We start from the raw sequence: 22403 nt of genomic DNA, 5'->3' as shown, positions 1-22403 counted from the left end.
TGCAAAGTTTACTTGTATGTGTTTATAACCATCACCAATCAGTCCTAATTATTAAACATCAAACGTCGTAATCAAAATGATGATTGGTATTGAATATGATCATCGGTCATGCATGACGTATCCCAAATAACTTCTTTAATGTTGGTTTGTTGATCAAATATTAAATTATCTATCGAATGTGTACCCTCAACGCTCACTGAAACATATATACATGTCCTGAGTGACTTTTTATGTCCTGTCTGCACTCAGGAGGTCCTGAGCGGTTTTTAGACGTACCGTTAATTTATAGGCATATATTTGAAGCTGTTCTTAATTATGTACATTATCTATAGGTATACATGTATCAGACAAAAAGACTTTCAAATGAACTTAGTTCTAGTTATTTTAGTTCCTAGTCACAGGCACTTGTCTCAGAAAAAAAATTTCCTATATTCTTTTAATGTTATATTAAGCAGGGACTTTCTATACTAAGTTAGTATAGAAAGTCCCTGTATTAAGGTATATAGGAAACAAAATTCTGAGACAAGTGCCTGTGGTCCTAGTGTGAAATAAATCCACTGGGAATTGGCCTTTTCAAACACATCTATATATACGTTTTCTCAAGGGTTTGTACATGTAAAGTGAAATTATGTTTACTCAATGCGTAGTTACATAAGTTTATTTGCTACTTTTTTCTTCTTTATTTTATATAAAAGATTTTTTTTTTAAATTTTAACATTTTTTTCTTCGAAAGAATTGTAGTGTTGCAATAGGGAATGGACACAGATACTTAACTACATTTAACGAAAAAAATTTTGTGTAATGTCATCAATCTGTATTACACATAGACAGGATGTTCTCTAGAAAACTATGATATTTTTAATACGTTATACACACCCCAGGGTACACGCACTGTCTAAATGGAAAATTACTGCATGCTTTTATTACCTGTAATCAGCCATGCAACAAATCAGTTGACTGACCATGTTATTACAGTTTAAAAAGTTTTTCCTCAGATCAAAACGGAATATTCATTTTAACTTTGAAATTTAAAACTTTAAAAAGTATACTTTGATATAATTATGACGTAAAAGAATTTAACAATTTAATAATCGGATTTTTCCAAAGATTAAGATACAATTATATATTTATTATTCTGGGACTGACAGATATATCACAGGCACTTGTCTCATTTCTTATCTAACTGCATGACGGTGACCACAGACATATATATATATCCATTTACTGATTCTATAATTTCTTGAGAAAAAAAATCAGGAGGGAAGTCAGAGGGAAGTGAAACAAACATTTAAATCTTTTTATTAAAAATTGTTGGGAAAACAATAAAATACGACACTGAGTTTTGAAAAAAAAGTTTATGATTGGTCTTAATTTTTTTTTAATAAAGATAGAAACAATTTTTTGTCCCAAGAAAAAAAAAGTCCCCTTTTTAGCCAAACCGACACACGCCGATGAATGAAGAATTCCAAGTAGGGTCACAAGGTCACATTTTAAAACTTTTTCAGTCGCCCAGTCTCAAAAAGCAATTTTGACTGGCATAGTTTTTAGTCGAATTATGTTTTTGCAGGTCAGGTTGCAAAGTGGCAGGTTGGATTTGACAATGTCAAGTTGACAACGGTCCTAAAAAATATCAGAAAAAACGTTGAATCAAACGATATGAACCTACGCAGTTTTATATTATAAGACTGACACACACACCAGTGTGCTAACTGTGCTGGGTGAGGTGCTGTAACTTGATATACATGTATCATTAAGTTACAGTACTGTTAGGAGTTGCCTGCCTTTTTACAGGGACTTTCTATACTAACTGTTAGTATAGACTGCCCCTGGCTTGAAAGTATGGTTCTCTGCTCATCAACGGGTGCGTGATTAGCAAATCAAATATCTTGTAGCAGTAAAATACCTCCCGGGGGGGGGGGGGGGGGGGGGGGCATTTCAATACTTAATTGATAGGGGGTGTCGCTGGGGTTCTGTTACCCCACCCTATTCATATAATTTAGATCTTAAAAATGTATACCTTTTCATATATTGCGTGGGTAAAATTGTAACCTTTTCCCATATTGGTTGGTTTTCGTGGGGTGTGTTGGAAAAGTGGAATATTTAAGGCTAAGATTCTGTATGTAATGTTTACTTACGGCGAGACTTTCGGCTGTGAAAAAAATGACAGGGCTTTTCATATACAAGTAATTGGAACTTTATCGACCTTATCATATATTTCTGATAGTTTTCCCCACCTATTCCCATATTTTCAAGCTGGAAAAAGTGACCTATTCCAGCGGCACGTCCTATCACCTTGTATATAGGAAGTGCCCCCCCCCCCCCCCCCCCCCCCCCCCCGAGTAAAATACACAAATGTATAATACTTTAATTCAGGAGCACAGTCTGTCTTTACCGTAAATAACTTCGAGATTTAAATATGTAAGTTTACTTTGCTAATCGATGTTCCTGTAATTCAGATTTAAATTTATTTGTGAGACCTCATATTTATATTCACTCAAAGAAAGGGGTTCTCCGTTACTGGGAAAATTCAAGGACGTATTTCCTTGGAAAATCTTATCTGATTCAGGATCAATTTATCGGTTACACTCCCCTATCACCAGTGATTCTTTGTGAACTGACATTCTGAAAAGGTATACTGTTGACTATCAATTTGCATGATTAGTTACAGATGTCGACTCGGACTACTGCAAAAGACAATAATTCAGTTCACTGATTTAGATTGAATAGTGGTTCGGTTAATCCCCTCTTCCCCAAACAAGTAAGAATTAGGTTACATCTTTTGGTAGTCCAAATAATTATGACGTCTAACAAGGCTATTTTATTTTTTTTATACCCCCGCCGTAGCGGTGGGGCATTAAGTTTTACCCTTGTCCGTCTGTACGTACCTACGTTCGTACGTCCCAAAATTGGTTTCCGTTCTCTAACTTGAGTTTACCTCAACCAAATGTTAAAGTAAAAACTTATACACAATGTTTATTTAAAGTTAGCCTAAACCAAATGTTATGAGACTTACACACAATGCTTATTACCACAAAACTCAGATCAAGTTCAAATTTGGGTAGCGTCACTCTTACCGTTCTTCAGTTATATCCCTTTATAATTTTTCTATCTATCTATCTTCATATTTCCGCACTCAGTCACAACTTTGACTATTACGTGCCCAGAAAAAAGTCATAATTATTTGGACTAATCTTTTGGCAAATATGGTCGTACCACAGGGGTTTGTTACAATTTGCTGGGTTTTCTATCCTTACGAACCCTGAAAAACTTACCAGGCCAGGTGATAAAAAATCTGTCTCCCCTTTTTATCCCACCAGAAAATAAAAAGGTTGTCTCCTTACACCTACATGACAAAAACATATTCAAATATGGTATCATTGCCAATGTGACGTCTCTTCAACAGAAACTAAAAACGTAGAAGTTAACAACTATATAGGTCACCGTACAGATTTCAACAATGGGCTTAAAAGCCAAACTGCGTAATAAGCTACAAAAGGCTAAAATAGATGGACAATATCTGACACGGGTAGAAATGTTCAGAATGTTGAAAAAAAAATCTACTGTCCATTTGCATCAAAACTGGCAGCCGACTCATAGGAGTTGTTGCCTTAAATACAGATTTTAACCATTTTTTTTTTCTTCATGTTTCTTGAATTTGCCTTTTTATCTCGAAAACTGTAATAATAAAATAGACACTTAAATCTTATTCAAAAGTTATTGCTTTTCAATGATGATTTTGATCCAGTTTTTGCAAAAACTTGGAAACTTTAAATCTTTGGTAAACTCCTTATATTATACTGCCTGGTCTCATGGTAGCGTGTTCACCTCACGTGCAGAAAGTTGTTTATTTTGAACCCAACCGGGTAAAACCAAAGACTTTAAAGTTGGTATTTGCTGCTTCTCCCCTAAGCACGCGGTATTATTAAGGAGTAAGAGCAAATACTGGTTTGTTCAGAGCCAGAATAATGTGTCAAGGTAAGGTGACATGTCTTTCTGAGAACTAGTTTAAGAGATAAATTGTCTGGTCAGACAAATATAACTAGTATAAAAAGTCCATGGATACAGAATTTACTAGTACATGTAGTATATTTAGTCCGATGTCAGTAATTTATGTCCCCAGACTAATTTTCCTAGTCCATGACATCACTATTCCTAGGTAAAAATGTCCAGTTTTTCTAATACTGTATGCAACATGTCAAGTATATTTGGTGTATGAAAATTTTTAAGGATGTACATGTTAGTCTGGCATGTTTTATTCGACCTTGACCTCATTTTTATGGTTCATTGCTCAATGTAATTTTTTTGTTTTTTGGTCAGTTTTTCTATTTTCTTATTTTCAAATTAGCAATAGGTCAACTATATTTGGTGTATGAAATGATTGTAAGGTGCATATGTCTGACTGAGAAGTTTCATCTTACCTTGACTTTATTTTCATAGTACATTGGACAATGTTTAGTTTTTGTGGGTTTTTTTCGGATACTGTAAGCAATAACATCAATAAGGCCCCTATATTTGGTAAATGGAATGATTGTGAGATGCACATGTCTGTCTGGCATGTTTTGTATGACCTTGACCTCATTTTCATGGTTCATTGGTCAATGAAAAGTTTGCATTGTTTTGTCAGTTTATCATATGCTTTAAGCAACAGGTAAATTATATTTAGCGGATGTAACGATTGTAAGGTGTGCATGTCTGTCTGGCAGATTCATATAACCATGATCGCATTTTATGGTTCTTTGGTCAATGCTAAGTTTTCTTGGTTTTTTATACGATCATATATTGGTATGACGTTGTCGTCGTCCGAAGACACATTGGTTTTCGCACTCTAACTTTAGTTTAAGTGAATGGATCTCTATGAAATTTTACCATAAGGATTGATTTTGGGGGTTATGGTACCAACAGTTAAGGAATTAGGGGCCAAAAAGGGGCCAAAAATAAGCATTTTTGTAACTGCCAGACATAACTTGTGTGTTAGTGTATGGATCTCTCTGACATTGTACCACAAGGTTCCATATCACACAGGGAATGCTGGGATTGATTTTTGGGGTAATTGCCTCAAAATTTTAGGAATTAGGGGCCAAAAAAGGGGCAAAAGACAAGCATTTTTCTATTTTCATGACAATAACTTGTGTGTAAGTGTATGGATCTTTCTAAAATTGTACTACAAGGTTCCATATCACAAAGGGAAAGCTGGAATTGAGTTTGGGGGTAATTGCCCAAAACGTTTAGGAATAAGGGGCCAAAAATAAGCATTTTTCTAGTTTCCAGACAATAACTTGTGTTCAAGTGTAAGGATCTCTCTGAAATTGTACTGCAAGGTACCATACCTCAAGGGGAAGGCTGGGATTGATTTTGGGGGCAATTGCTTTAAAATTTTAGGAATTAGGGGCCAAAAAAGGGGCAAAAACTAAAATTTTTCTAGTTTCATGCCCAATAACTTGTGTGTAAGTGTATGGATCTTTCTGAAATTGTACTACAAGGTTCCATATCATAAAGGGAAAGCTGGAATTGAGTTTGGGGGTAATTGCCCAAAATGTTTAGCAAAAAGGGGCCAAAAATAAGCATTTTCTAGTTTCCAGACAATAACTTGTGTTCAAGTGTATGGATCTCTCTGAAATTGTACTGCAAGGTACCATACCACAAAGGGAAGGCTGGGATTGATTTTGGGGGTAATTGCCTCAAAATTTTAGGAATAAGGGGCCAAAAAGGGGCAAAAAACAAGCATTTTTCTAGTTTCAGGACAATAACTTGTGTGTAAGTGTATGGATCTTTATGAGATTGAACTACAAGGTTCCATATCACAAAGGGAAAGCTGGGTTTGAGTTTGGGGGTAATTGCTCTAAACTTTTAGGAATTTGGGGCCAAAAAGGGTCCAAAAACAAGCATTTTTCTAGTTTCCAGACAATAACTTGTGTATAAGTGTATGGATCTCTCTGAAATTGTACTGCAAGGTACCATACCACAAAGGGAAGGCTGGGATTGAGTTTGGGGTGATGAATCATAAGGGGGTTCAAAAAATTTGGGGGGGGGTTTCCCTTTTTTTCCTTTTTTTTTCTTTAAAATTTTCCATTTTAAATTGGTTATTTCTGATTTATATATAAAAGCAAATAATAATGATATGGTTTGAATAGGTAAATTAAAATTTTTTAAGTTCTTAGACCACATTCATTATGTGTCAGAAACCTACGCTGTGTCAAATATATAATCACAATCCAAATTCAGTGCTGTATCAAGCTTGAATGTTGTGTCCATACTTGCCCCAACTGTTCAGGGTTCGACCTCTGCTGTCGTATCAAGCTGCGCCCAGCGGAGCATTTTATTCATTTTATCAGATATTATAAGCATATGTCTACTTGTTGGTGTATGGCATGACTGCAAGGTGTCATATAAAAATAAGAAGATGTCTGTCTGCCAAGTTTAATATTACTGTGACCTAATTTTCATAGAATATTGATAATATCAAGCAAAAATGATGAGCAAGACAAGATACACATGATCCAAAATTGTCAGTTGCCCACTCATTATGTAATAGTAGTTATTGTCATTAAATGATAATGTTTACCGTTTTATGTGTAGGGCAAGAACATTAAAGATAAAGGGAAACTATAAACAAAAGAAATTATCAACAAAAATAGATTTACAGACGTCAACAAAGCCTAAATGGTAAGTCCACTTCTATAAAAGTTATTGCCCTTGAATAATGATTATTATGAAAATAAGATGTGGTATGATAAATGAGAAAACTATCCACCAGAGTTCAATTAAGTGGATGTAAGCAATGCAATTACTTATTAGAGGCCAATGATGACCTGTAAATAATGACAGGCAAAATATGGCAGGGTTGATATAAAAATAAGAAGCGGTACGATTGCCAATGAGACTTTTCTCCAATAGAGATCAAATGACATTAAATTTAACAAATTTAGTTCACTGTACAGCCTTCGACAATGAGCAAACCCTATACTGTATAGTAATCCATAAAAGGCCATGAAATAACAAATGTAAAACAAATCAATAAGGGCATGGCGTCATTTAAAAAGGGCATGGTGTCTATCCATCCTAAAAATGCTTGGGGGAAACACCACAAAGGTGAAAGCTAAGTGCCTGATTTTTGCACAAAACAATAAACAAAAAACAAATATGATATATAGCAACAATTGACAACCACTGAATAATTTAGACCCCTGACTTGGGACAGACACTTACAAAATGTGTCATGGTTTAACATGTTTGCTGGCGCCAAATCCTCCTCTTATTAAGGACAGTGGTGTAAGTGTCAGTTCAATATAAAAACTATAAAATCAGTTGAAAAGGGTTTTTTCTGCTCTTGGGTCAGGTTATTTTGATACATTCCCGTTTTCATTCTCAATTTTATTAACTCATTAGAATGCAACAAAGCAGAAAAACAGCTACCAAAAACACAGACCGGATGTGGCTGGAAATTTATTCTTTCCCTTTAACAAAAAAGACTCAACATACAGATCTATTAGTACTCACAGTTACTGACAGCTAATTCAAAGCAAATATCAACTAATAAAATAAACATTTAGTGAGCACCCAACCCACCCCTAACCTGGGACAGTGGTTTTAATAACAGCACAACATTTGAACAAACTAAACATTTGTTGCAATTGGCTTAACTCAAAAGACTGCAACAAGGCACAAAAAACAACTAATATGAAAACCATAGACACAAAGCACTGAAATAAGAGTTCTTACAATTTTATCAAATGAAATTTTTATCAAAATGTACATAAACATGATAAAATAGCCATTTTATTGCTGTATTTCTCTTCATTTATAATTTTTGAGTTTTGTGTATTTGTAGGTCAGACATCTTGGTTTTCATGATCATCATTCAACAGGTCAATACTGAACAGCAAACTTAAAGTTGATATTTTTCTACATAGTGTGACTTTTTTATTAATTTGAAATGGAATGTGGTTTTTTTTTCCTACATAAGAAAGAGGAAATTTCAACATAATGACTATAAACAAAAAGGAGTCATATCATCATGATCATAGATGCTCAAGAACTTAATCATGTAAATTTAACAACGTAATTATCAATTGAAAGAAGGGAGGAATGAAAAAATATTTTAGTATTTTATTGTCCAAATGAACTTGCTTTGTCCACTCATTTAAATCGCTCCATCCAATAAAGATGTACGGAGGAAGATTTTTGAAGAACAGATTGCAAAAATGTTTTGTCTAAGAATTGTAGGAATATTCTAGTGGATGAAATAATTTATTTACTTGACTCTTATATAGTGGACTGAATAAATGTTCATAGCAAGCTGAAACAAGAAAACTAAAAATTAACAGGAAAAGTGTTTATTTTATAAATTTACAAATATAAATGTAATATTATGAACACCACAAAGGAATAAGATTCAAATCGTTTGCATATTCATGTATTGCAATGGAACTATAACAAAGAAAACTTTACCTCATGAAAAGAGTAAACTATTAACTGTGCTTTGTCAATTTATTCAGTCAGAATATGAAATATTTTTTTCAGTTCTATTTTTCATAATAAAACAAAGAAGACAAAGATTTCAAATCAATATTTTTTTCTTTTATTAAGACGTCATCATTTTATTTCAGTTAAAGGATTTTATTTTTTGACTTTAAATATTATTATATTTCCAAAATAATAATAATCTTAATTGTCATATAAACAAATTAAAAACCTGTTTGTGACAAAATGAAAAAAACCAAAATACACTCATATATATATTATAAACTTTTTACTACCAAACAGAATTCTTTGTAACATACACATTACTGTATATTTATAATTTGAATTCCATAGGATTTTATTTTGTCCCATGGGATAATTATAGTCCCATGGGATTTTTTTTGTCCCATGGGACAACAAATATCCCATGGGACTACAATTATCCCATGGGACCGCAAAAAATCCTATGGGATTTAACCCAAATCCCATGGGATAATGGTCAATCCCATGGGATTTGCCCTATCCCATGGGATATTGAAAATCCCATGTTTTTTTAAATCAAATTACAAAATATATATAATAATAACAGCAGAAAAGCAATGAAATTATTGAATCCCATGTAATTCCGCACATTTTGGTTATTTACACGACACTGTAGGTCTAAGGAGAGGCGGCGGCGGATTTGCAAATGAGTGTTTTGCAAATTAAAAGTGTCCAGTGTTCAAATTTGAAATTCTTTGATTGAATAATAGGGGAATGAACGTTTTGAAAGTGTGTTAATCTTGGAGATGTATTGCATGTTGTTCCGGATCTTCCCTGTGAAGCCTGAATAACAATTATATTATAATCGAGTGTCCTCATTTCAAGTTTTAATTACCATTAGTTTGTTCATTTTTGTTGACAAGGTATATAGGCTCATATATACCCTGTCAAGTAAGCCAATCAAATTGCAGGATTAGCCGGGATATTTTATTCCAGTATAGTATAAAGTAAAATCACAAAAATACTGAACTCCGAGGAAAATTCAAAAAGGAAAGTCCCCAATCAATAATACACAAACTGCCTGTAAAAGAGGGTGTTACTCCGGCTTATGTGATATATTATACTGAATATACTTTTCAATATATCACTCCTTTATGCCAACTACGCATACATATTGGGAACGCAATTTCCGGTCACTGGAGGGTGATATATCGGGGTAAACTATCATCTGAGAAATTCCAGATAATTGTATGAAGTATAATATAAAGGTATACAGACTTGCCGCTTAAATGGGGTCTGTTTTTCAGGTCAAATATATGAATGGTCTGTTTTCATGATGTTTAATATATGGATGAGTGGTATTTTTTTTTATCCGATTGTATGTCAATGGGTGATAATCTTAACTCACTTAATGCCAATGCCAAAGCGACATAATAATAAAATAACTGTATTAAGCACAAATTACACGCATAAGAGGATCAAAGGCATAATAACAATTACATGTATAAACAACAATATAATGATAGAAATAAAACTAAATATTAAACAATAATAATAATAATAATGCCAAGGCGAAATATATGTTGTTTCATCAATTACAAAAAGTATACATTATAAATCAAAACATTGCAACTTTTAGTACGCTATTTACTTATAAGTTTATTTTGAAGCTATGGCGAAATATTCATTAACTTTTGATCAGTATCGTCACCCGTTGTTTTATTGTTGATTTTTCTCGACTCTATCATAAGAGTGAATTTTCTTTTGTTTTCGATCACTATATTTCCCACTGTATACTGCTTTCTATTATAGATAATGCATATTTTAAGGTTTTTCTTGTCGTATAACACCCCCAGGTGTGTATTTTCCGATAAGACAAACCTTAAAATATGCATTATCTGACTTAAATACCGTCAAAAAATATTATTTTCTGCAAAGATTTGCAGGACTTTTATCCTATTTTACCGACCACACTAAAGTGGGATATTCTACACCCTACGTCTCATTTGTAATGTAAATAAAATTCATTTATTAATCTAGATATAAACTTTAGCAATCCTCATCTAGTTACAATAGAAATATCACTGTAGCTGCACGACGCAAGTCACAAATGAATTGTTACGGTGTATGAAAAAGTCACTTTGTAAGTAATGTATTGTATCAATTTAGTTTATGTGAAAGGGGGATGCTATGCTTTGTTCTCTTTTTTCATGACATTTTCACCGAGGAAAAGCAGATTATTTTTTTAACATTTTTTAACGAACTGTTCAGAATAATTGTTTTCTCTCTTTTGAATAGCAATACAATTTTTTTGAAAAAGAGAACTTAGTCAAGATTTAATATTATACGGGTTGATTCTTCAAAAGAAAGACCTGTCTTTCTGAAAGAAAATTACTCCATATAGGTGTATTTTGAAGTGTTTTTCGTTTTCTATTGCTATCTGAGGTCCTGCCATGAGGAGGATAGGTACAATTGCATATTGTACACACATATTTCTTGTAAACAAAGACTGTACCCTGTAGATAAATATTTTTACAAACATTGTAAGATGAATCACGTTTGTGTCATTAAACATTTAACATTATATGGTCAATTGCTGAAGGATTCACATAGTTGATAGACGAAATATTTATTTTGCATTTACTAAAGCTATTCATTGATTTTACCCCCGAAGTCCTAACTGAATTTATGATTAATTCATTGAATGTCAATTTAGTTAAGCCGCAAATATTTCATACATAGCATATCTATTCTCGTCTAGCTAAAAGTATGAAAATACACTTTTAATTATTCAATTGAAAAATGTGAAATGACTTTTTAACCTTTAGATAGATGTGACGGTTTCTATATATTATTTCCAATATGGTTTCAAGGAGATTGTGTTGCTTGAATAGGTACACGAACGGTTTAGCATCAGCTTAATTAGGTTTTTTATACACCCTTTAGATATTGTTTTTTTTTTACATGCAAACTATTCAGTATTTTTATCCATGCATGCAAGATCTATGTACAACTTCAACTTTTATTAAAGGCATCAGTGCTTTGTATTTTAAAGTCCACTTTTTCCTGAGTAAACAGAAGAAATTTTAGTAATCTGATTTTTTCTAAACGTTTAGCACAGCATAAATAACAAAATTATAGATAATGAACGGAAAATAATTTAAAAAGGCTATCTGTGTTTTCGACATTATTTTTTGTAATTCAATGGTATTTTGTGCGATGATTCTCATTTCAAAAAATTCTACTGGCACGAATCTATTGAGAAAATCGGTGCTTTGCTTTTGCGCCAATTGGCATTTCATTTGCGCCAAAATAATCTTTCATTTGCGCCACAAACCATATTTCATCGCTTCGATTGTTAATCGTTTGGAATAGTTTTTAAATCTATTTCGTCGTCATATTGTAACTATAGCCATGAATATTTGAATATGTGACATTTGTCATAGTTTTCAGATGTGCCTCATATGCTTTATGACTTGAGGTCGGATAGTAATCGTGGAAATTAAAAAGTACAGTTAGCACTTTTAAACTGTACACTATAGCGGTGCTTCCCTCTGCCAGATGTGGATCAAGGATTTTGATAAGGGGGTGCAAACTATGCATAGTTTGAATGGGACATGTAAAAAGTCTAAGCATTGATAAACCATACATATATATGTGTAGCGCCACAAGAACCCCCCTCCCCCACCTCGGCTTGCATACAAGAAAAACACTGTCCTCTATTAGCTGCTCTGGTGAAGTTTTGTTAGCTCAGTTGGTAGAGTCTACTAGAGAGGTGCCTTACTGTCCTATTTTTGTGAACTGTCAGGGGGGGGGGGGGGCTCTTTTATTTTGTATCTAGTAAGAAAAAAATCTTAGGTAGTAGGCTATATATTTAAATACACGTGTATTTCCTATACAATTCCCATGCTGTAGCGGATACATATTTACCAAAAACCAATCCTAGTCTATCATTGACATAATAATTGATAAATAAAATTCGAACTTGATCTGTAACTTGTCATGATAAAACAATACACCTAAAATCAAATCAATATCTTCAAGCACGAAGAAAAAAAGTGTGGAAAACTGATTTGCTAGACTGACGGATGGACAGACAGACAGACAGAGTGCAAACCTAAGGTAGGGGACTAATAACCAGGCGTTTTGTAATATCAATATATGATTTAGATAACTGTGAATTTAGCTCGAACTGAAAATTCTTGCTTTTTTACCTTTTATATAAATCCTTACATTTATAGCTAGCAATAAATCAGACTTCCAAATAACCTTGCATTTTGTAAGATCAATATATGATTGAGATAGCTGTAGAGTTTTATTAAAATCCAAGTTAATTTGAAAAAAGTTATAGACATTTTTAAAGATGACTATCTGAATTAAGTCCAAAATGAAAATTCTAGCTTTTTTTACCTTTTAATCAAATTTTTAAATTTGAAAGCAATAAACTAAATTATCAATGACCTGTCATTTTATAACATCAATATATAATTGACATAGATGGGCTGATTCAGGCTGGGTCAAGACTAGCTGAGATTAAATGAAAAGTTCAAAACTGATTCGAGCATTGGTCAAGACTGGTCAAGCATTTGTGGAGACTTATATATTCAGACATAAATTAGGCCATTAGTTTTCTAGTTTGGAATGTTTTACATTTGTCATTTTGGGGCCTTTTATTGCTATGCGGTATGGGCTTTGCTCATTGTTGAAGGCCGTATGGTGACCTATAGTTGTACATTTCTGTGTCATTTGGTCTCTTGTGGAGAGTTGCCTCATTGGCAATCATACCACATCCTCTTATTTTTATATTTACCAAGATTATCAAGTACTCAATCTGACTTAAGTAAGTCTAGACAAAGGTCAACTACATTTAAGTACTGTTGAGTCTTGTCAAGTAAAATCTGTGCTTCACCTTTCTGGTTGAGTACAAAATATGGTCTTTTCAGACTCTGAGGAGTTTGTAGTGCATGACAGACAAACATGTTCACCTTACATTCATTACATACACCAAACATAGTGGTCTTATATTTTTGAGTACTTGGAAAAAAGACCAAATGAAAACTTACCATTAACAAATGAACCATGAAAATGAGGTCACAGTCATATAAATTCTGCCAAACAAACATATTCAATATATACCGGTACCTATTATTTCATATACTTAATCTGATAAACTGATAAAAACCCAAAAAATTAGCACTGACAAATGAACCTGGCATGAAAATGAGGGATAGGTCAAATGAAACTTGCCAGACAAGACATGAACACCTTATAATCATTCCATATGCAGAATATTATGGAAAGCCTCAGCTGTCATATATTAGAGATTTACAAAACGTTATGCTGAAGCTTAAAATGTAAAGTTAAGACAGCGTGATGTTGAATCTAGTCATCAAAATGCTAACTCTAAATTACAATATGCTAAGTTGAATCTGCGCAATGTTGACTTGCAATGACAAGTGCTTTAGTCGTGATAGTATAATGATAAGTCACGATGTTGTGATGATATGCCAAACACACGTAACGTTGGGTTTAAAGTACATGATGTGAAGTTGACGTTGCATGATGTTAGCTTGCAGATGGATACTGCTCAGTCATCTACATCGACAGCTATGATAACAAATAAAATGAATAGCTAAAATGTATGGTGCTGACTTGATATTAATTAATGTTGAGCTGAGATAGTACGATGTTATATCATTGTGATATTACGATTGGTCTATCATGCAATCTGTTGATTTAAAACACCATGATGCACAGTTGAAAGTTCATGATGTAGAGTTAAGATAACACGATGTTACACCACTATATTGAAACGATAGGCTTGCCATACAATATGCTCATTTAAAACTACACGACGTACAGTTGAAAGTACGTGTTGTTCAGCTAAGACAGCACGATGTTATATCATTATAATGTCACGATAGGCTTATTACACAATTTTCTCATTTAAAATTACACCACGTATAGCTGAAAGTACGTGATGTTAAGCTAAGATAGCACGTTGTTATATCATTAGAATGTTACGATAGGCTTACCACACGATATGCTCATTTGAAACTACATAATTTTCAGTTGAAACTAGATGATGTTAAGCTAAGATAGCATGTTGTTATATCATTTGAATGTCACGATAGGCTTACCATACAATATGCTCATTTAAAACTACACAACGTACAGTTGAAAGTATGTGATGTTGAGCTATGATAGCACGATGTTATATCATAATAATATCATGATAGGATTACCATACAATATGCTCAGTCAAAACTACACAACGTACAGTTGAAAGTACGTGTTGTTGAGCTCAGATAGCACGATGTTATATCACTATGACGTCACGAGAGGCTTATCATACAATGTGTTGTCTTGAAACTACACGATGTAAATTTGAAGAAGTTTGGTCTTGACTTGAAACAGTAAAATGTTAAGTTAAAAAAACAGAACGTAAAGTCAAAATAAAACAATGATAGGATGACGTGTACTTGTGCAAAATTGAAGATTTTTGGTGTTGACTTCGAATATAGTACAAATATTAAATCGTTTTATGTTAAATTGAAAGACAATAACGATGCGTAAAACATTACAGAATTATGTGAATTGAAACTGCAATTCTATGGAAAAGAATGAGGGACAAATCCCCAGGATTTTTTCTTCTTCATTTGCAAGTTCGGAGGCAAAATGATATACAAAGAAAGTTTTCCATAAATTCATAAAGAAAAAGAATTACCCTTCGCTATATATTTGTACTTGAATATAGATTTGCCTATATTTTACATGTTTTGTTTGGATTTTTTTTTATGATTAAAAACTAGACTCTTTTTTTATGAACAATATTTAAGAAAATATTTATCTATGTTGTGTGTTAATATATACAACATAATATTGCGCTTATAAGACTTCGGTTATGACTGTGAGGGTCAAATTTTACTCATATAAAATCACATCTATGTAAGGGTTAGCGGAGAATTTGTATTTACCACTCCCGTTTTCCACGAAATAAAACATAAGCATCTGGAGTCTTAATCTTAAAAAACAAAGATCAACTGATATGACAAATAATACGGTAAAGCGTTGGACTGAGAGGGTCAGAGCTATATGAGAATGTGACCCCCACCCCCGGCCTTGTTAGAGGTATCTGAAAATTTGAATTTTCTTTTCCACGAAATAAAACAAAAAGAATTGATAGGTGGAAGAATCCTACTGCATGGGGCCAACCCAAACATAAAGTATGGTAGATTCTGTTGTATACTTTTCGCTTATACATGAAGTCTATATGAAACCTAATGAAATTTGACCTAGAGCCTCCAGTCTAAATCGTCAAATTTCAAAAAAAGAAATACATCATTTACAGCAGTGCCAACCATTTTTTCCAGCACCAAGTAAGATAGTGCCCAGGTTTATGTATATATCCACTCGGAGAATATTTTATTTTTTAAATTGGTAAAGTCATTGATGGACAATGACCCCTATAACTTATAATAAGAAGCCAATTAATGAATTCCGTCACTTATTTTCTTGTCCATAGTGATTTTCTTGGTTCTTTGCAGCTTCTCACTATTTATATGTGTTTTCAAAGAAAAAGAAAAAAAGAAAAAATCTTTAAAAATTGTTAAAGTCCATGAATTATTTTGGTATTGCTTTGATTAATTTGTAGATATGTTTTTTTGATGTCAACAGTTTTTCTTTCTCTCTCTCTCTCTCTCTCTCTCTCTCTCTCTCTCTCTCTCTCTCTCTCTCTCTCTCTTTTATAGTTTTCATGAGTGTGGTCTAAATTAAAATCGATAGATTTTTTTTTAATTATTTGCAAAATGTAGTTTATTCTTTTTTGAAAAACATAATAAAAAGTTTGGGCCACAGAGCATTTTGCAAGCTACAGGTTATGCAGTATTGTCAGATTTTGTATAAACTATACATGGAAAACTCAATGTTAGAAAATAAAAATAAAAATTGGGATCACGAGACTCGTTTTCTGTCTACAAAACGAAATAGATAAAGTCCCTACACATTCCATCATTAGAGACGAAATATGCCAAAAGGATTTCAAACTCATAAGTCGAAAACAGACTGGGCTAGGACGAAAAATTTTGTCCTGCCTTTTTTTTAGTTGTAATCTCTTTTTATTTTTCACTCTATTGGTCCTGCATTTTTTTTTATTAGTTTATTCTGACTTTTTTTTTACATAAATTGTCATCCTGCCTTTTTTTTTGCCAAGTTGCTCATCCTGCCTTTTTTTTAACTCAAAACTCCTGTCCTGCCTTTTTCTCAAATTTCATTCTAGCCCCCAATAAAAATCAAATGGTAGCTCCCTAAGATGGCGGAAGACACCCGATCTACCCTAAGGACAACATATCTAATGAGGAAGAAAATTACAATTTCGGTCAAGTCGAGTTACTTGTAGATCTCCTTTTGTTGAAAAGGGTCATTTATCTATCTATTATACTGTTCAGGGGGAGGGGAGAATCGAAAAAAAACCCACAAAAATGGATAAAAGAAGGCGAATGATACAAAAGGGATAGTAAAAATCTTAACCAAACTGACAATGGCATGACAAAAACTCATCAGCCGAAATAAACGAGAGAAAAAAGATCAAAAGCCAAACAAAACTGAGCAGCACGAAACTCTCAAAAAAAGGGGTGATCTCAGGTGCTCCAGAAGGGTAAGCAGATCCTGTTTCATATGTGGCACCCGTCACTTGGCGATTTTGCAAATAAAGAAGGAATGTGTTATAATTTTCGAGGAACTCCCCCCCCCCCCCCCAAAAAAAAAATGAACTACAGGGTGTCAAATCGATGAACATGCTTAAAATAGGCTCCTTTTCATAAAAAAGAATTGATAAAAATATATTTGTATTTAGTGTACAGTGGCAAATATTACATGCATATAAGGACGAGAATATGTAAGTGTGATATGAATATGAATAAATCTTTGCTCTGTACAAGACATATTTTGCTTGCTTAGCCGAATTTCTAACAAACTAGTTGACAAACCGTCTCTGACAATCTATGGAAATCCAAATAGCATCGGTTTTGATTAAGTCCAGATTTTTTGGTTTTATTTCGGGGAAAAGGGGTGCGTTTTACGTACAGTGGCAAATATTACATGCATATCAGGACGAGAACATGTAAGTGTGATATGAATATGAATAAACCCTGCTTTGTTACAAGACATACTTTACTTGCCTAGCCGAATTATCAACGAACTAGTCGACAAACTGTCTCTGACATTCTATGGAAATCGTAATCGCATCGCTTATGATTAAGTCCAGATTCTTTTGTTTTATTTCGTGGAAAAGAAAATACAAATTTTCAGATACCTCTAACAAAACCGGGGGGAGGGGGTCACATTCTGATATATCTCTCACCCTCTCAGTCCAACGCTAATGGTATTATTTGTCATATCAGTTGATCTTTGTTTTTTAAGATTAAGACTCCAGATTCTTATGTTTTATTTCGTGGAAAACGGGAGTGGTAAATACAAATTCTCCGCTAACTCTTACATAGATGTGATTTTATATGAGTAAAATTTGACCCTCACAGTCATAACCGAAGTCTTATAAGCGCAATATTATGTTGTATATATTAAAACACCACATAGATAAATATTTTCTTAAATATTGTTCATAAAAATAAGTCTGGTTTTTAATCATAAAAAAAACCCAAACAAAACATGTAAAATATAGGCAAAACTGTATTCAAGTGTAAAATATAGCGAAGGGTAATTCTTTTTCTTTATGAATTTATGGAAAACTTTCTTTGTATATCATTTTGACTCCGGAGTTAAATTTCATTAATATTCATCAACTTGCAAATAAAGAGGAAAAAATCCTGGGGATTTGTCCCTCATTCTTTTCCATAGAATTGCAGTACTTCTACGCATCGTTATTGTCTTTCAATTTAACATAAAACGATTTAATATTTGTACTATATTCGAAGTCAACACCAAAAATCTTCAATTTTACACAAGTACACGTCATCCTATCATTGTTTTATTTTGACTTTACGTTCTGTTTTTTAACTTAACATTTTACTGTTTCAAGTCAAGACCAAACTTCTTCAAATTTACATCGTGTAGTTTCAAGTCAACACATTGTATGATAAGCCTCTCGTGACGTCATAGTGATATAACATCGTGCTATCTGAGCTCAACAACACGTACTTTCAACTGTACGTCGTGTAGTTTTGACTGAGCATATTGTATGGCAAGCCTATCGTGACATTCTAATGATATAACAACGTGCTATCTTAGCTTAACATCACGTACTTTCAGCTGTACGTGGTGTAATTTTAAATGAGAAAATTGTGTAATAAGCCTATCGTGACATTCAAATGATATAACATCGTGCTGTCTTAGCTGAACAACACGTACTTTCAACTGTACGTCGTATAGTTTTAAATGAGCATATTGTATGGCAAGCCTATCGTGATATCATTTAAGTCAACAAATTGTATGGTAAGCCTTTCGTTTCAATATAGTGGTGTAGCATCGTGTTATCTTAACTTAACATCATGTATTTTCAACTGTGCATCATGGTGTTTCAAATCAACAGATTGCATGATAGACCAATCGTAATATCACAATGATATAACATCGTACTATCTCAGCTCAACATTAATTAATATCAAGTCAGCACCATACATTTTAGCTATTCATTTTATTTGTTATCATAGCTGTCGATGTGGATGACTGAGCAGTATCCATCTGCAAGCTAACATCATGCAACGTCAACTTCACATCATGTACTTTAAACCCAACGTTACGTGTGTTTGGCATATCATCACAACATCGTGACTTATCATTATACTATCACGACTAAAGCACTTGTCATTGCAAGTCAACATTGCGCAGATTCAACTTAGCATATTGTAATTTAGAGTTAGCATTTTGATGACTCAATTCAACATCACGCTGTCTTAACTTTACATTTTAAGCTTCAGCATAACGTTTTGTAAATCTCTAATATATGACAGCTGAGGCTTTCCATAGAATATAGTGGCCCCATTGCTTCAAGTGTCTGCAAAATAGACCAAAATCATAAATAATAAATGTCATATAATGAATCATGAAAAAGATCAAGGTCAGAAAAAAAAATGCCTGTGTCGGACATGTTTACCTTAAAATCATTCCATACACCAAATGTAGAGGCCTAATTGCTAGTCTCCGAGAAATAGACTAAACCACAACAACTAAAGATTGAACCATGAAAAAGAGGTCAAGGTTCGATGAAAACTGCTAGTCCAACATGCACATGTACATCTAACAATTATTCTATACACCAAATATAGTTGACCTATTGCTTATAGAATCTGAGATACAGACTTGACCATAATACATTTGTAAGTGAAAATTTCACATGAGAAAAAAAGGCATGATTTTTATTCAAGCAGTCACTGAACCATAAAAATTAGGTCAAGTACAATGGATCTTTGATGGACAGAAACTTAGTGACTACACATAAGGTACACAAAAATTCTGAAATATCAAACTTTATTCAAATAGTTTATGCTGTTGCATGATTATGCAGATTGTAATCCTTAAGTGTCGCATTTTGCAACAATGGTCTCACAAAAACTATTTCAATCACATTTCATGTGCCTGTACCAAGCATAAACCCTGTAGACTTGTAGTACATGTTGCATGGCATATAGTTTTTATTTTTTTATTTTTAGAATTGTGTATTAAACGCATATGACAGATCTATATAAAATAGATGTGGTACATGAAGTGATGTACATGTACATGAATGATTATCACAGACACAATGAACAAGATATTTCTGCTAAATTTATTCACTACTTTTATAGACACATTGAAGACTAGAGCTTGACATATTGCATAGACAATTGCCTTTCCTTCTATTGAAGCCTTATATATACATGTAGGTTTCATTTTAGATGTCATTTAATTATTTTTGCTATTTCAGTTGCTGTCAGTCTACTACAAAGCAGGGTTAATATTCATATCACATTAACATATTGTCGTCCTGAATATGCATATTAATTTGCCACTGGACTGTAAGCAGCTATCCATCATCATCATCATTGACATATATATAAACGTTTCATGTATAGTATCTCTTCTTGTTCATATGTAAACTTTGACCTACTGCTTTATATACATTTTGTAGAATCTGAGAAATGGAATAAACCACAATTTGCACAAAAAATTAACCTTAATCACTGATGGGTGAAATGAGGTTGGGGTCGCATGAACACCGGCTTTTGTTTGATTTTATTTTTACCTTAATGTTTTATTTAGATATCTGTAGACTTATAAGTTGAAACAAGAGTGCACATGCTGAAATGTCTCGCTTACTATACTGACCATTGATTTTATGTTGATAGTCCTACATATAAAGTTTTACTACAAGTATCACATTAACATTTACGATCCAAGAAAATGAGGTCAAGGTCAGACAAACCAAGGCGGAAATACATGTACACCTTTAATACAATCATTCCATACACAGAATATAGATGACCTATTGCTTGTAGTATAAACATGATAAAAGAAACAGACCAAACCATGGAAATTCCACATTAACCAATGAACCATGAAAATGAAGTCAAGGTCAGATGAACCCTGCCAGACAGACATGTACACCTTAAAATCATTCCATGCATCAAATATAGTTGACCTATTGCTTATAGTATCTAAGAAACAAAGTCAACCAGGAAAACTGAACATTGACCAATGAACCATGAAAATGAGGTGAAGGTCAGATGCCTACCAGACAGACATATACACCTTACAATATTTCAATACACCAAATATAGTTGACCTATTGCATACAGTATAAGAAAAACAGACAAAACACAAAGACTTAACATTGAGCAATGAACCGTGAAAATGAGGTCAAGGTCAAATAAAAAACCTGCCAGACTGATATGTACATCGTAAAATATTTCCATACACCAAATATAGTTGACTACTGCATACAGTATTAGAAAAACAGACCAAAACACAAAAACTTAACATTGAGCAATGAACCGTGAAAATGAGATCAAGGTCAAATCAAACCTGCCAGACTGATATGTACATCGTAAAATATTTCCATACACCAAATATAGTTGACCCATTGCATACAGTATTAGAAAAACAGACCAAAACACAAAAACTAAACAATTACCACTGAACCATGAAAATGAGGTCAAGGTCAGATGACACCTGCCAGCTGGACATGTACACCTTACAATCATTACATAAACCAAATATAGTGGACCTATTGCTTATAGTATCTGATATATGGATTTGACCACGAAAACTTAACCTTGTTCACTGATCCATGAAATGAGGTCGAGGTCAAATGAAAACTGTCTGACAGGCATGAGGACCTTGCAAGGTACGCACATACCAAATATAGTTATCCAATTACTCATAATAAGAGAGAAATTAACATTACAAAAAATCTGAACTTTTTTTCAAGTAGTCACTGAACCATGAAAATGAGGCCAAGGACAATGGACATATGACAGACGGAAACTTCATAGCATAAGGCATCTATATACAAAGTATAAAGCATCTAGGTCTTCTACCTTCTGAAATATTAAGCTTTTAAGAAGTTAGTTAACGCCGCCGCCGGATCACTATCCCTATGTCGAGCTTTCTGCGACAAAAGTCGCAGGCTCGACAAAAAATTGAGAGACAAGTTGAACCCTGTCTGACAACACATGTAAACCTTGGATCCCATACATGTATACCAAATATAGTTATCTTGTTACTTATAATATGCCACAAATTCACTTGATAAATCACTACACATGTAGTTTTTTAAGAAGTCGCTGAACAATGAAAATGAGGATAAGGACAATGGACATATGACTGGACAGAAACTTCTAAACATAAGGATTCTTTATACATTATGATTTTAAGTATGAAAAATCCATGATTTCTACCCTCTGAAATATAAAACTTTATATAAATAGTAAATGTTGTTGTCCGATTAGCATTTCATGTATTGCATG

General features: G+C 33.3%; 1 protein-coding gene across 4 annotated transcripts in view; it reads left to right on the top strand.

The window, feature by feature from the left end:
- The window catches only part of LOC127710258 (interferon alpha-inducible protein 27-like protein 2), a 99484-nt gene that overhangs the window by 42029 nt on the left and 35052 nt on the right, over positions 1-22403 (top strand). The window contains exon 1 of one of the 4 annotated variants that reach the window (XM_052216037.1): positions 10566-10585. The exons of the other annotated variants lie outside the window; for them this stretch is intronic. The gene's annotated coding sequence lies outside the window, so the exon portion shown is untranslated. Of the gene's footprint in view, positions 1-10565; positions 10586-22403 lie in introns of those variants that run through there. 4 annotated transcript variants of the gene reach the window in all.

This window comes from Mytilus californianus, unplaced genomic scaffold (assembly GCF_021869535.1).
Source record: "Mytilus californianus isolate M0D057914Y unplaced genomic scaffold, xbMytCali1.0.p SCAF_7, whole genome shotgun sequence".
NCBI lineage: Eukaryota > Metazoa > Mollusca > Bivalvia > Mytilida > Mytilidae > Mytilus > Mytilus californianus.
This window is presented reverse-complemented; position numbering and strand designations above follow the sequence as displayed.